Below are 14,479 nucleotides of genomic sequence, written 5' to 3'. Positions count from 1 at the left end.
GTGGGTCTTCCAAATGATGTAGTGATTTTCTATACTCACATTGATCCATAAGAAAAGTCAGGATAAGTGTGTAAGCTGAAACTGCTTGTTCATTTCCCAGCCTCTCCGACCCAAATAATCACACAGAAACTATATTAATTGCAACACTATTTGGTCTATTAGCTCAACTTCTTATTGACTAACTCTTAAATCTTAAATTAGCCGATTTCTATTAATCTGTGTATCACCACGTGGCTGTGGCATACCATTAAGGTTCCAGGGCGTCTGTGTCCTACAACAACTACATGGTGTCTCTCTGACTCCACCCACTCTCTCTCTCTCTCTCTCTCTCTCTCTCTATATATATATATATATATATATATATATACATATATATGTATATATATATATATATTCAAGACTGGCAATATTCTTCCCTGCTATAGGACAAAGCAGCTCCTTTATTAACCAATGGTGATAAAACATTTGCATAACATACAGAGAGGAATCCCACATCATAAGTGAAACTTTCCTATTTGCTCCTCCATGGTGGTTTGTGTCTATATTTGTAAGTGATAATGTTCATCGTAGCTTTTCCTTATGTCTGTCTTGGAGTTCTGCTGTTTTATGCTTTGTTTCTTTTTGAAGCAATCTTACTCTGTCAAGGCTGTGCTGAGCTCATGGTTTTCCTCCTTAGACTCCCAAGTGATAGGTTTACTGGTATGAGTCACCATGCCTGGCTCCCAGTTCTTTTTGTGCTAGTGATATCCACCACCCAAATATCTATGACACTGTATCAACAGGTTCCTCTTGCGTAGTGACCTGCCTCGGAATATCCTCCGGGGCTCCTATCTACTTCTAGGACTTGGTCAAATGCCTTTCTCAGCTTGCCCTCTCTCATCCTCCTCTGAACCCCTACCTTCCTCATGCTCAGCTCACAAATCACCTTCCCCAAAAAGCAAACATCCCTCCCTGTAACTCGAAGGAACCACAACTCCCTAGATCCTTGCTGCAGTCTTACACAACCCACCCTTTCTCACAAAGATAAATCCATCTTTATCTACCCTGACTGTGAGTTTGCCATCCTTCTACATCTCTGGTGCCTAGTACAAGCTGTATGCAATAGTCTCTCACAAAAGAAATGAGTCATCGCTGTTTAAAATGCTGTGGAATCCCTTAAGAAGTGATCTAGGATGGCAAAGTTTGCATGTGTGGGGAAAGAGATTCAAGAGATTGTTAAGAACTTCAGCAAAATATGTAGCTTTCTCAGTGACCACACCTTGTAGATGACATGATATTAGTATTATTATACAAAAGATGAGGCTATTGTCACTGTCTTATGTTGGTCTTATTAATAGCATAGAGATCGTGAAAACACAAATGTCCTTGTATCACCCACATTTTTGAAGAGTATAGGGTATATACATATATTTTAATGAGATTTTGCAAAGATCCTGTAAACAACACAAGTTATTAATTTATTTAATTTTTATTATTTTATCACCAAATTCTATGTATCTAAGCTCATGTCTTTCAAAACAATGACCTTCTAAGAGGATCATGTAATATTTTAAATTTTTAAGTACTTTAATAACATTTTTGTTCTTTCAAAAGACAAATTAATCCCATTGTTCATGTAAAGTAATATATAAATTATGTGCAGACTTTCATGGTACACAGGATTAGAAATGGTTATTTCATAGTCTAGAATAATTTCAAACAATGTTGAGTTTTTTTAAGTCCAGAAAACAACCATATGCAGTAACCAGAAAATAATCTGTTTATCTTGATAGTAGTTTATCATGAACCACATATCCTTCCTGGGATTCAATATATCATCTGTTCTTATGTGATAAAGAAGAAGTGCCCTACTTTATAGGGCTACCAGAAGAACTAAGAGAGCCAGAGATATAAAAGGTAGGTATGCATCCACTGCAGCCTGTAGCACAAATAACAGAAACCCAGAGAAAGAAACTGGGATTCAACCTGAAAACCCAAAAAGCAAGGCAGCCAAGTCACTAGCAAAGTCTTACTTCTACCAAGGCTGGGCAACCACAAACCAGATTATGACTCTCTCTCTTCCCATTTTATGTTCCCTCTAGAGCTCTATGGGATTAAAGGTATGTGACTCCCTAGGTCTGAAATTAAATGTGTGAGCCACGACCACCTGGATTTGTTTCTGCATTGACCTTGTGTAGCCCTGGGTGGTCTTGAACTCAGAGAGGTCCATATCCTGAGATTAAAGGTGTGTGCCACCATTGCCTGACCTCTAGTGGCCTCTGGTCTTTAGGCAATATTTATTCATCAAATTACAAATAATATACCACCACAGCATCCCAATGGCATATGCAGTAGGTCTCCGGCTACAGTGCTTAAGCCCAGGTACATTTTGTCTATGAAAAGAAAAGCTTAGAGACCAACATATTTTAGACAACTCAGATGTCCTAGACTCTGTTCAATGCTTTACAATTTCATCAAATTTCCACAGCAGTACTGAGAGGGTTTTTAATGAGATCTTCATTTCATAGGAAGAAACTTGAGGCACCAGGAGAGACGGTGATTTTGCCGAATAAAGAATTTTGCAAGTCTTTTACATTTTACACTTTTGTGGCATACAGGCTTTTGTAGTAAGATCTAATGATTCTCTGAATTTCCCCTGTGTCTGTGGTTACATCCCCCTTTTCATTTCTGATCTTATTAATTTGCGTGTTCTCTCCCTGCCGTTTGATTTGTTTGGCTAAGGGTTTGTCAGTCTTGTTGATTTTCTCCAAGAACCAGCTTTTTGTTTCATTGATTCTTTGGATTGTTTTCTGTGTTTCTATTTTGTTGATTTCTGCCCTCAGTTTGATTATTTCCAGTCTCCTACTCCTCCTAGGTGAATCTGCTGCTTTTTTTTCTAGAGCTTTCAGGTGTGCTGTTAAGTCTCCAATGAGTGCTTTCTCTGATTTCTTTAAGTGGGCACTTAGTGCTATGAACTTTCCTCTTAGCACTGCCTTCATTGTGTCCCATAGGTTTGAGTATGTTGTGTCTTTGTTTTCATTAAATTCAAGAAAGACTTTAATTTCTTTCTGTATTTCTTTTTTGACCCAGGTGTGGTTCAGTAGTTGACTGTTTAGTTTCCATGAGTTTGTTGGCTTTCTGGGGGTAGCATTGTTGTTGATTTCTAATTTTAATCCATAGTGATCCGATAAGACACAGGTGGTTACTAATATTTTTTTGCAACTGTGGAAGTTTGCTTTGTTACCAAGTATATGGTCAATTTTTGAAAAGATTCCATGAGCCGCAGAGAGGAAGGTATATTCTTTCCTATTTGAGTGGAATGTTCTATAGATGTCTGTTAAATCAGTTAACGATGAGAACGGTCCTGAGCAGACACAGCTGTAGATCATCTGGTCTGGGCAGTCCCTCGGGTGATGCGCTCCTCTCAAATAACTAACTCTAGGGCGCGTCAACAATTAAGGTTTGCCAGCACGATAGTCTGACATCACTTTTAAAATTATACTTGCAATGGCTGAATAACATTTATGTTTATAGTTTAATTTTAGCTAAACCTTTATCATAAAAGGCACAAAACACCTACTTGGTGTATTGAGGTTAGCTGAATCTATAGATATATTTGGGGAGACTGCTACATTTCTAATCTATAAAGTATATCTTTCCATTTCTCTATTTTTTAAAAAAAAACTTTTATTAGATTCTATTCCTAGAAATACAATGTATTGTATCCATTCTCATTATTTTAGCCACTTTGAAAATTCATTTAATATTTCTCCTGATTCATCTCTAGACTATTTTGAACATTTTAAACTAAGTCTGTATTTTCTGGTTCCTTTTAATGGGTCATAGATGTTGTTACTTCTAGTTTTCTTTCTCATTCTGTGGGCTATCTTTTCGTTTCATTGCGAGGAAGTTTTTCAGCTCCATGCCATCACACAGAGTTCCAGGTATTTGTGTTTGTCGCATGTACCTCTTAGGGTCATATCCAAAGAGTCAGGATAGAGACTATCATTCAGAGTATCAGTCACATCTGGAAACGCAGCTGGAGTACAGCTGGAAACGCAGCTGGAGTACAGCTGGGAATGCAGCTGGAACACAGCTGGAGTACAGCTGGAAACGCAGCTGGAACACAGCTGGAAACGCAGCTGGAACACAGCTGGAGTACAGCTGGAAATGCAGCTGGAACACAGCTGGAGGCACAGCTGGAAGCACATCTGGAACCACAGCTGGAGTACAGCTGGAAACACAGCTGGAACACAGCTGGAGTACAGCTGGAAACACAGCTGGAACACAGCTGGAGTACAGCTGGAAACACAGCTTGAACACAGCTGGAGGAACATCTGGAAGCACATCTGGAAGCACATCTGGAAACGCAGCTGGAACACAGCTGGAGTACAGCTGGAAACGCAGCTGGAACACAGCTGGAGGCACAGCTGGGAGCACAGCTGGAAGCACAGCTGGAAGCACAGCTGGAGGTATGCAAAGCATACACACATAGGGATGCAGATGAAATGCCCATGCATATAAAATTATTTGGCATATTTTAAAAGATTAATCAATTCCAGAACTCAGCATGGAGAGTGTGAATGTCAACACTGTACTGTTTGCTTGAAATGTGGGGGGAAAGTAGGACCCAAGTGCCCTTACATTATAGCCCTGGCCTCAACACATTAAGTGTGGTAATTGCATGATGATGAGTGTGTTAATTAATGTTACTGTGACAACAACTTTGTTGGGAGCAGTGAAACCCCAGATCCTGAATTTCTTGTAATCCCCTGATCTGAGTGCCTACAGCTGCTCTGGACACGAGACCTTCTGGAGTTCCTGATGGCAGGAGAGTGGTTTCTGGTGGGTTTGGCTGGGGCGTGGCTATCTCTATATAATCTGCCCCTGAACACAATAAAGGGGGCATTCTTGGGGAATTCAAGGATGACCCGTGTCATTGATCTTTCTGTCTGTCTGTGTATTTTAACCTCCTGCCCCTTGCCCGAATCTCGCGAACTGGGTGCCAGCGCAGTGAATGCAGACACGGGGGCACCGTGCGCAGCAATTGGAGGTCTCCACCGAGATTTCGGCAATTGGAGTCCCAGCTGAGATATAGGGAACTAGGGAATGCTGAGAGGTCGCCCTCAGAAGGTAAGGGTGGATTGGGGTATATGTGTTAATCCTGATGTCCTTCGCTCGGTTTTGGTTCCAGGAAGTCCAACCAAGAAAGAGGGGTAAACGAACAGGATTGTCCCCGGCTGGAGGGGACTTATGTATTGGGAAAAGATAGAAAGAATGTATATAGCTTTAAAAGACAAATGTGTACAGATGTATGATATGTTGATTGTGTTGTCTTTTGTGTTCTGGACTGGAGAAAGACATTTGATTCTAGCAACTGCTAAGAAAGGTATCTTGACTTTAAAATATGGGCTTAAGAGCTTGATGCTTTGGAAAAAAGGTTCTGTTTTTGTCTCCACAGACGATGAGAATCTAAGGATTTATTCGATATTCATGTGGTTTGAATCCCCGAGACCTCCTGAAATGTTGGCAGTGGAGTGTGAGCGGCGGCTCCAAGGCCAAGCAGCTCCAGGCGGCCAGCGCTGAGGGGCTACCATGCATGCAAACCCCGGGACCTGCCTCGAGGAACGACGAGGCAAGAACGCTAGGCCCACTCCAGCGCGGGCCTCAAGGCGCAGAAGCACAGCACGACCCTGACCCGCATCTGAGCGCTACTGGAAAATGGCAGTAAATTGTAGTAAATACCCCCAAGAATGCAGCGTCCCAACTCAGCAGGAAGTAGTCAGACAGATTGATAATGCCCAAATTCCCTAAGTGGGGCCCCTTCAGTGGTTGCAGAGCAAGCCTGCTTCCCTGAGTTCTGCTCCACTCCATGCACCAGTTTGGACCCAGAACGAATGCAGCTGGGGCTAGAAGGCAGCTGGAGCAGAGCTTTGCTAGGTAGCTGTGGTGGAAGGCACATTTCCTCAGCCCAGTCGGTGCCTAGCCTGGCGGATGCCACAGCAGTGCCCGAAGTACATGTTACCTGGAGATACTGACCCCTTATCCCCCCGAATACTTAAGATCAGACACTGTTTTATGAAAAATTTAGGGGAGAGATGTTGGGAGCAGTGAGACCCCAGATCCTGAATTTCTTGTAATCCCCTGATCTGAGTGCCTACCGCTGTTCTGAGCACGAGACCTTCAGGAGTTCCTGATGGCAGGAGAGTGGTTTCTGGTGGGTTTGGCTGGGGCATGGCTATCTCTATGTAATCTGCCCCTGAACACAATAAAGGGGGCATTCTTGAGGAATTCAAGGATGACCCGTGTTGTTGTCTCTCAATCTGTGTGAGTCTTTGTGTATTTTAACCTCCTGCCCCTTGCCCGAAACTCAGTAACTGGGTTCAAGCTCACGAAGCGCAGACACGGGGGTGTGGTGTGCAGCAAACTTCATGCTATATATCAACTCAGTCTTATTGAGGTATAATTGATAAAAGCTGTATCCACTCAATGGTGACTAGGATGATAAGCACAGGTGCTAATTTGCCGTGCAGTTGCTATCAATGTGCCTGCCGTTTTAAAACTCGTAAAATTAATGTACACATTTAAAAAGTATGTATTTGTAACGTGTCACTTATATAGAGTAAGTGTGTGTGTGTGTGTGTGTAACTCACGTGTGTTTTTAATCGTAAGTGATGATGGTTTGGAGGGGTCATTTTGGTTTGGGATCACTTTAAAGGAAACACAGCAATGTCGGTTTGACCCCAGTTCCACTCTGAGCAGCTTTTGTTTACACTTAAGTACCCTGGTAACTTACTGAGGTGCATCTCAGATCCGCTGGTAGAGTCTTGTACTCACGGAGAACCCCATAGGTAAGAACTGCGGCATGGGAAGCCAACAGCATGGCGCCAAATCAAACCCATTTCCACAAAGCACGGCGAGAACCGCCAGTTGCCCTGCAGACAACAGAAGGAAACCCCTGCCCATTGTTCTCTCTTAAAAGTTTCTCTTAGGGAGCCTGAAAAGGCCAGTTCCTATAGCCATACTGATGAATTTCTTGCATATCACCATAGAACCTCCACCTGACGATAGATGAAGAAAATGACAGAGCCCCACATTCGAGCACCGGACTGAGCTCCCAAGGTCCTGATGAGGAGCAGAAGGAGAGAGAACATGAGAAAGAAAGTCAGGAACGTGAGGGGTGCGTTCACTCATGGAGACGGTGGGACAGAACTAATGGGAGATCACCAACTCCAGTTGGAATGGGACTGATGGAACATGCGACCAAACCGGACTCTCTGAATGTGGCCGACGGTGGAGGCTGACTGAGAAGCCAAGGACAATGGCGCTGGGCTTTGATTCTTCTGCATGGATGGGCTCTGTGGGAGCCTTCTCAGCTTGGTTGATCACCTTCCTGGACCTGGGGGGAGTTGGGAGGACCTTGGTCTTAACATAGAGTAGGGAACCCCGATGGCTGCTTGGCCTGGAGAAGGAGGGAGGGGGTAATGGGTAGAGGGGAGGGGAAGGAAGGGGAAGGAGAAGAGGAGGAGATGGAAATTTTTAAATATAAAAAAAAAAACCATTAAAAAAGAATTTTGCAAGTAAATAGTTTGGTTGAGATTCAGAGTCTGTACTATTACTAGGACAGATTTGGGAGCCTGGAGACGGTTACATAGCAGTATTGATTTCAGACAACTAAGCTTCAGCTTTACCTGCCCCTCTGCAGAGCCTTCAATTCTAAAGCAAAGCACCATCATTATCAGGGGGGACAGTGTGGTAAAGAATACCAAATGCTTACTGGTGCCTCAAGCTTTTGGGTACTGACCATACCCAACCTGAAGTTTCAAAACTGGCAATTCCACATTCTCCTAATTCTGAAGTCCTTCACGTTCATCCTGCAATGATGTGTCTAACCTCTTGTTGGTCTAACTTCTCAGACCAACACATTTCCTTGCCTTACATGGAGATGGTGACTTGCATCTGCTTTTTGTTTGTTTGTTTGGCTTTGGTTTTGTTGCTGTTGTTTTAATAAAATATTTAAGAATTCTAAAATATTTTAGGTTCAAACTTCCTGAAAGACTAAGTTTAAGATTTTTACTATGTTCTGGCCAAGAAGATACCATACATATGACCCAAGTTCTGATTATGGATCTAGGTCTACATGAACAGTCCAGTACTGCTACAGCATTTTATACTGTCACACCATAAAGCTTACTTTATCTCAAGCTTGTAGCTAAAGGTGTTTTGTTTTGCTATTGGCTTTTAAGTCAGGCTTGACAAAGAAAGATATCTTTGTTTCACAATGTTAGCTGGAGCCATTCAACTATGGACAGAGGAATTTGTTTCCATGGTGGACCAGTGACTGCTGTCTGAAAGTTCTTCCAGCACTCAAAGAAATTACCTTCATACCTCTCTATGAATACTTCTCTGTATTGTGTAGGACTCCTCAGAGTGTGGGGCTGTGTTCCCTGAACTAACAGCTGCAGTGAACCAGCAAGACAAGGACAGCAACATCTTTCAACATTCAACCATGTATCATTTCTGTTTCATACTAGTAGTCAGCAAGCTCAAAGCCCTGTCCTGGTTGGGTCCATCTTTTCAAATGAAAATGGCAACATTCCAGAAAGGAACATGGGACATAAAGTGTTGCCGCAGTTACAGACATTTGTAATTACATTTGCCATTTTTAGACTTCCCTACCTCAATAGTTAGTGTTCAGGATCCTCTTCAAATGGAATCACCAGTATCAAGGTCAGTAGTTATCAATTGGGAGAGAGTTGCTTAGGGACATTTAATGATGGGTAAGACCGTGTTTTAATAGTCACAACTGTGTGTGTGTTGGGTAAGCATCTAATATGTATAACCACGTATTTTCATAACTGTTCTGTTTTTGAGGTTTCAACGGTTCTTCACAACAGTTAGTCACAGTAAAATGCCAACATTCCCAAGATTAAAACACCTGGCCTCTGATTCATTCTGAGTCCTGTTGTGTTCCAAACAATACCATTGTTCCTGTATAAGAAGCATCTGTAAATTCAGATTAGTTAAGAACTTGTCTTTTATGACAATGTTTCTGCAGATGCTGATAGCTTACTGTTACATGACCATTGTGGTGGTTTGAAAGAAAATGTCCCCCAAAGGGAGTGGCACTATTAGGCAGTGTGGTTTTGTTGGAGTGGATATGGCCTTGTTGGAAGTGTGTCGCTGTGGAGGTAGGCTTGAGGTCTCATATATGATTAGGCCACAATCAGTGTCTTAGACTACTTCCTGCGGCCTATAAGCCAAGATGTAGGACACTCAGCTACTTCTCTAGCACCATGCTTGCTTACATGCTACCATATTACACCATGATGATATTGGACTATACCTCTGAAAAATGTGAGCCACCTCAATTGAGTGTTTTTCCTTTATGACATTTGTCATGGTCATAGTGTCTCTTCACAGCAATAGAAACCCTAAGACAGAAATTGGTACCAGGAACTGGAGGATTACTAAAATAGACCTGATCATGTTTTTGTTTGGAGGAATTTGTACTTTAGTAATTTGGGCTAGGAAAGTCATGGAATGCTTTGAGTACTGCTCACTAGGCCATTCTTACTAGGAGCATGGAAGACATGATGCTAAGAATGATTTGAACTGTGGGGGTTTGTCACAAGAGGTATCAGAGGAGATGAATTTTAGTATGTTGTCTAGAGATCACTTTTGTAATATTTTGATGAAGAAAGTGACTGCTTTTTGCCTTTGTCTGAAGAGTCTGCCTGAGGCTAAAGTGAAGAGATTTGGTTTAATTCCTTTGGCAAATGAAATCTCAACACTCTGTCATGTGGTTACTGGTGTTCATGCTTATAAATATTTATAATGAAAAGGAACAAGCTGAGCAAGGGAAAGGGAGAACCAGGAAGTGTAATGGAGCTAAGACCTGTTTTCAAGGAGAAAAGGAGTTTAACGAATAAAATCAAGGGAGTGGTGACCTCAGGACAAGATCCTGCCCAGCTATGAATTTGTGAAAAGGAATTAAGGAAAGTTTATAGCTGGGTGTGGTGTTCACATCTTTAGTCCCAGCACTCCAGAGGCAGAGGCAGGCAGATCTCTGAGTCTGAGACCAGTCTTGTCTACGGATCTAGTTTCAGAACAGTTAAGATTGGGCAGTGAAGGTGGAAACAGAAAGCTTATGAAGATGCAATTGAAAGGGAGGCACATTCCAGCCCCAGTAAGCAGCAGGACTTAGCAGTTTCAGCCACACAGTAATGCATTTAGAGTCAAGTATAGAAGTAAGTTATTATGGAATCCCTAAGACTAAGAAAAGCTGTCGAGGCCAGGCGTGTGTTAGGGGTGTCCCTGAATGAAGGTCTAGAAAGGCCATTGTGTAAATCTGTAAAGGTGAAGCCTGAATTGCTTTGGGGATCCCAAAATGTTAGCAATGCCAGAGTTGTAGGATGCCTGCTAAGGAAACCCACGAACAAAGAAGTAGAGCCAGCCCAAGAGAAAGAAGTGTCCTGCAGTGAACAAAGTTGGAAGGAATTAGAGATCTGAAGAGCATTTTGACATTAGACATGGAGTTGCAGAATTTGGAGATTGCCCAGCTGATTTTTAGTCTTGCTGTGGTTCGGTATTTCCTCACTATGATCCCTTCCCTACATTTTGGAATGGGAATGTATACCCTATGCCATTATATGTTGGAAGTATGTGATCTACTTTTTCATTTTGATTTTATACGGGATTACAATTAAGAGATTGCACAAATCCCAGAAATACGTTGAACTGGGGACTTTTAAACATTGTTGAGACTTGATAGGCTTTGAAGACTTTTGTAGTTGGACTGAACATGTTTTTGCAGTATGATATGGCTACAAGTCATTGGGGGCCAGGGAGTGGAATGTGGTGGTTTGAAGGATAATAGCCCCCAAAGGGAGTGGCACTATTAGGAAGTGTGGCTTTGTTGGAGTCAGTGTGGCCTTGTTGGATGAAATGTGTCACTGTGGAGGTGGGCTTTGAGGTCTCATAAGTGCTCAAGCCACACCGTGTCTCAGACCACTTCTTGTTGTCTACACGCCAAGATGTAGAATACTTACTAATTTTCTAGCACCAGGATGGCTTGTACTCCAGTATGCTGTACCATGATGATAATGAACTAAGCCACCCAAAATTAAATGTTTTTCGTTATAAGAGTTGCCATGCTCATGGCATCTCTACACAATAGAAACAGCAACTAAGACAGCCACATCCCTGGCAAAACCATTCAATTGCTATCTTCAGTTATAGGTATTGTCTGAAATAAGAAAGATAATGAAGCAATGTTCTAGAATCAATGTACCAAAAGTGAATACCCAAATACTAATTGTTAAACTTTAATCCTAAAGGGTACTTGAAAAGCAATATACTCTCTTGGCATCTCACATAACTGTTCTTGGCCATAGCAAAGGATCTAGGAACCAGACTCCAAGACTAAGCAAATCCTGGTGTCTGCAAAGGAGACTCCATTGAGGCTTACCATCTCCTGTTTTGATTCCAAATGAGTTCAGATCATTGACTGCTTTTTCCCATTTAGCTACACTGGAATTTGTTAATGTAGTTTCATACTTTTGTTGGGACTACTGAGACAATCCTGAACATGGCTCTTCTATCTTCTTCATTTCTTACCATTTGACACTTATCTAAGACACAAACCTCTCAAGTAGCCACTCAGTGTCTCCTAGGCAGGAAACAGGAATGATCTAGTAGGCAGAACTCTCCAGCCCAAGAGAACAGTATACCACTCACTATTATCCACATCATTACAAACAAAAAGTGCACCCTGAATGATTCACTGCAAGGAATAATGGAAAACCATCAGAATGTGTAATCAGGATAGTTCATATATCAGTTACATCTTATCTTTCTTTCCTCAAGTAGACACCGAGGCTAACCAAGCCTCATGGGCAAATAGAATTAAGAGGACAGAGAAAATATTCTAATAGTCATTACAGATAATCCATAAAACACTAATATTTATACTACAAAGAGTTATTCATGTCTGTTAATAAACAGGTAATTGCTCTGAGAATTCCCTCAGATCAAAATCATTGAGAGTATGTAAGAAGCTGAGTCATAGGGCAGTTTTGTATGATACTTAAGAATTAAGAATTCTGGCCTGCATCAACACTCCAGCGAAGTGTCTACCCTGTGCCAGGGTGGGCAGAGTGTAGCCAAGAATGGACTGGGGATTCTCACTCCAGCCCATAACTGAACTTCAGTAAAGCATCCACCTGGCATCATAAGCACTGGATAAGGGATCACTAAGATGATATCTTTGAGATAAGGAAGCATGGCCCAGCCCAGTAGCACCCAAATAATGACATGAAGACTTATTCATTTTGAATGCTCAGCCTAACTTAGACACATTTCTGGCTAGCTCTTTTAACCTAGATTAACCTGTTTCTCCTTATCTACCTCTTGCCTCAGGTCTTGTGACTTTTCTTTCCTTCTGTATATCTTACATTCAGTGTTTCTCATGTCTGCTGACTGACAGGGGCTGCCTAGCTTCTTACCCCACATGTGTTCCCCTCTTTCTCTCCTATCATTCTTCTTCTCTGGCCTCGATTTCTCCTCCTATTTATTCTCTCTGCCTAGCAGGCAGCCCTGCCTATCTTCCTCTGCCTAGCTGTTGGCCAATCAGCTCATTATTAGACCAATCAGGTGCCTTAGGCAAGCAAGGAGAAACAAATGCAACACATCTTTATGTAGTTAAACAGATGCAGCCCAAACAAATGCAACGTATCCTTACATCATTAAACAAATGCAGCATAAACAAATATAGCACAGCTTCACTGAGTCAAAATAATATTCTACAATATATACTTAACAAAACTAATTAGTCCATACTTCATCTGAGTTCAGATGTTCAGGACAGGAACACAGAGTTGCCAGATGCTCTGTCATGATGCACTATGAATAGTGTCTAGTCTATTTTCCAAGAGAATCACTGCTCCCTACATGAAGCCTCACGAGGTTGGCCATGATTGTCCACGTTTCCAGCCTGGTCTTTTGCACTGCCACCAGAATGCTGTATTAAGCTCTGATTACACATTATAGGGTTCCTTTACTCCACAGCTAAAATGATTTCTGTATTACTTCCTCACATCAGTTTTGAAGACTTATCACTTAATGAACCTACTCCCTGATAGCTTAAGTCACCTTCTGTCCTAGTTTACTTTACTGTTTCTGTGATAAACACCATGGCCAAATGCAACTCGAGGAGGAAAGGGTTTATTTCATATTACAATTTATAGGTCATAACCCATCATTCAGGGAAGTGAGGCAGGAACTCAAGGCAGGAACTTGGAGCAGACACCATGGTAAAGCATTGCTTATTGGTTTACTATTAGACTCTGGTTCATCTACCTTTCTTATATAACCCAGATTCCCTATCCTAGGGCTGGGCCCCTCTACGTCAACTAGTACTGAGAAAATTGCCCCCCATGTCTGAAGGCCAATCTGTTAGAGGTTGTTCTTGAACTGAGCTTCCCCCTTTGCAGATGACTTTCCAATTGTTTCAGTTTCACAAACTAAAGCTGATTATGACAATTATTTTCAGCCTCTGTAGCAAAATAATCTGATAAAATAACCTAAGACTTAGTTCATCATGGTGAGGAAGGTGTGGGAGAGTTCACACAGCAGGAGAATATAGTTAAGATTCCTTATAAATCCATGGATTAGGAACCAGTGAGCATGGCCAGAAATGGGCCTGATCTTTAACACTCAGTGCCTGCCTGCCAGGGAGTCACTTCCTTCGCCTGGGACCATAACACCTAGAGGTGTCACAACCTCCAAAACAGCACCCTAGGGTCCAAGTCTTCAAACAAATAAACCTATAGGAGACATTTCACATTTAAACCATAATAATCATTGACAAAATGCTTTCAACATTCCAGCCATAATTATAGTCTTCTGTTTAAAATTACTGCTCTTTATTATTCATATGTGCTCTCTAATTTTCAGAAGTAATGCACATACTTTCTATTTAGAATGCCATTTCAAGCCTTCTTATTTAAAGATTTGTAATTTGTCACAAATGTTTTAAGTCCCCTTAAGATTACTAAAAGTTCCCAGATAATTGGTGAAATTTAGTCTACAGTATATGCATGCAAAATATTTTTCTTATAAAGTCATAAAAAATAAAATATAACCTGAAGTACAATTTCTAATATAAGTAAATTCAAATTTCACTCTTAAAGAAATTTTTGTCTTTCAGTAGAACACCTGATGAATATAATCTTAAGAAATGTCATAATTTCAGCCTGAACCCTACTTAGTTCCAAATTATTAAAAATCACACACATAGTCTTTAAGATATAGAGATTTATTAACCTATTAAGCATACTAATAATTGGAATTTATCCATCTTATTGCAAGTGTTACAGCTCATCAGGAAGTCAGGCAATGCCTGAAGCTATGAAGGGACATCTCTGGAGCTGGAAGGGACAGTTCTGGAGGGCAGAATATCCACACCTGTCAGGAAGTCAGGTGATACCTAATGCTGGGG

Source organism: Arvicola amphibius, chromosome 11 (genome assembly GCF_903992535.2).
Source record: "Arvicola amphibius chromosome 11, mArvAmp1.2, whole genome shotgun sequence".
NCBI lineage: Eukaryota > Metazoa > Chordata > Mammalia > Rodentia > Cricetidae > Arvicola > Arvicola amphibius.
The sequence above is the reverse complement of the archived record's forward strand: the minus strand, read 5'-3'. Positions refer to the sequence as shown.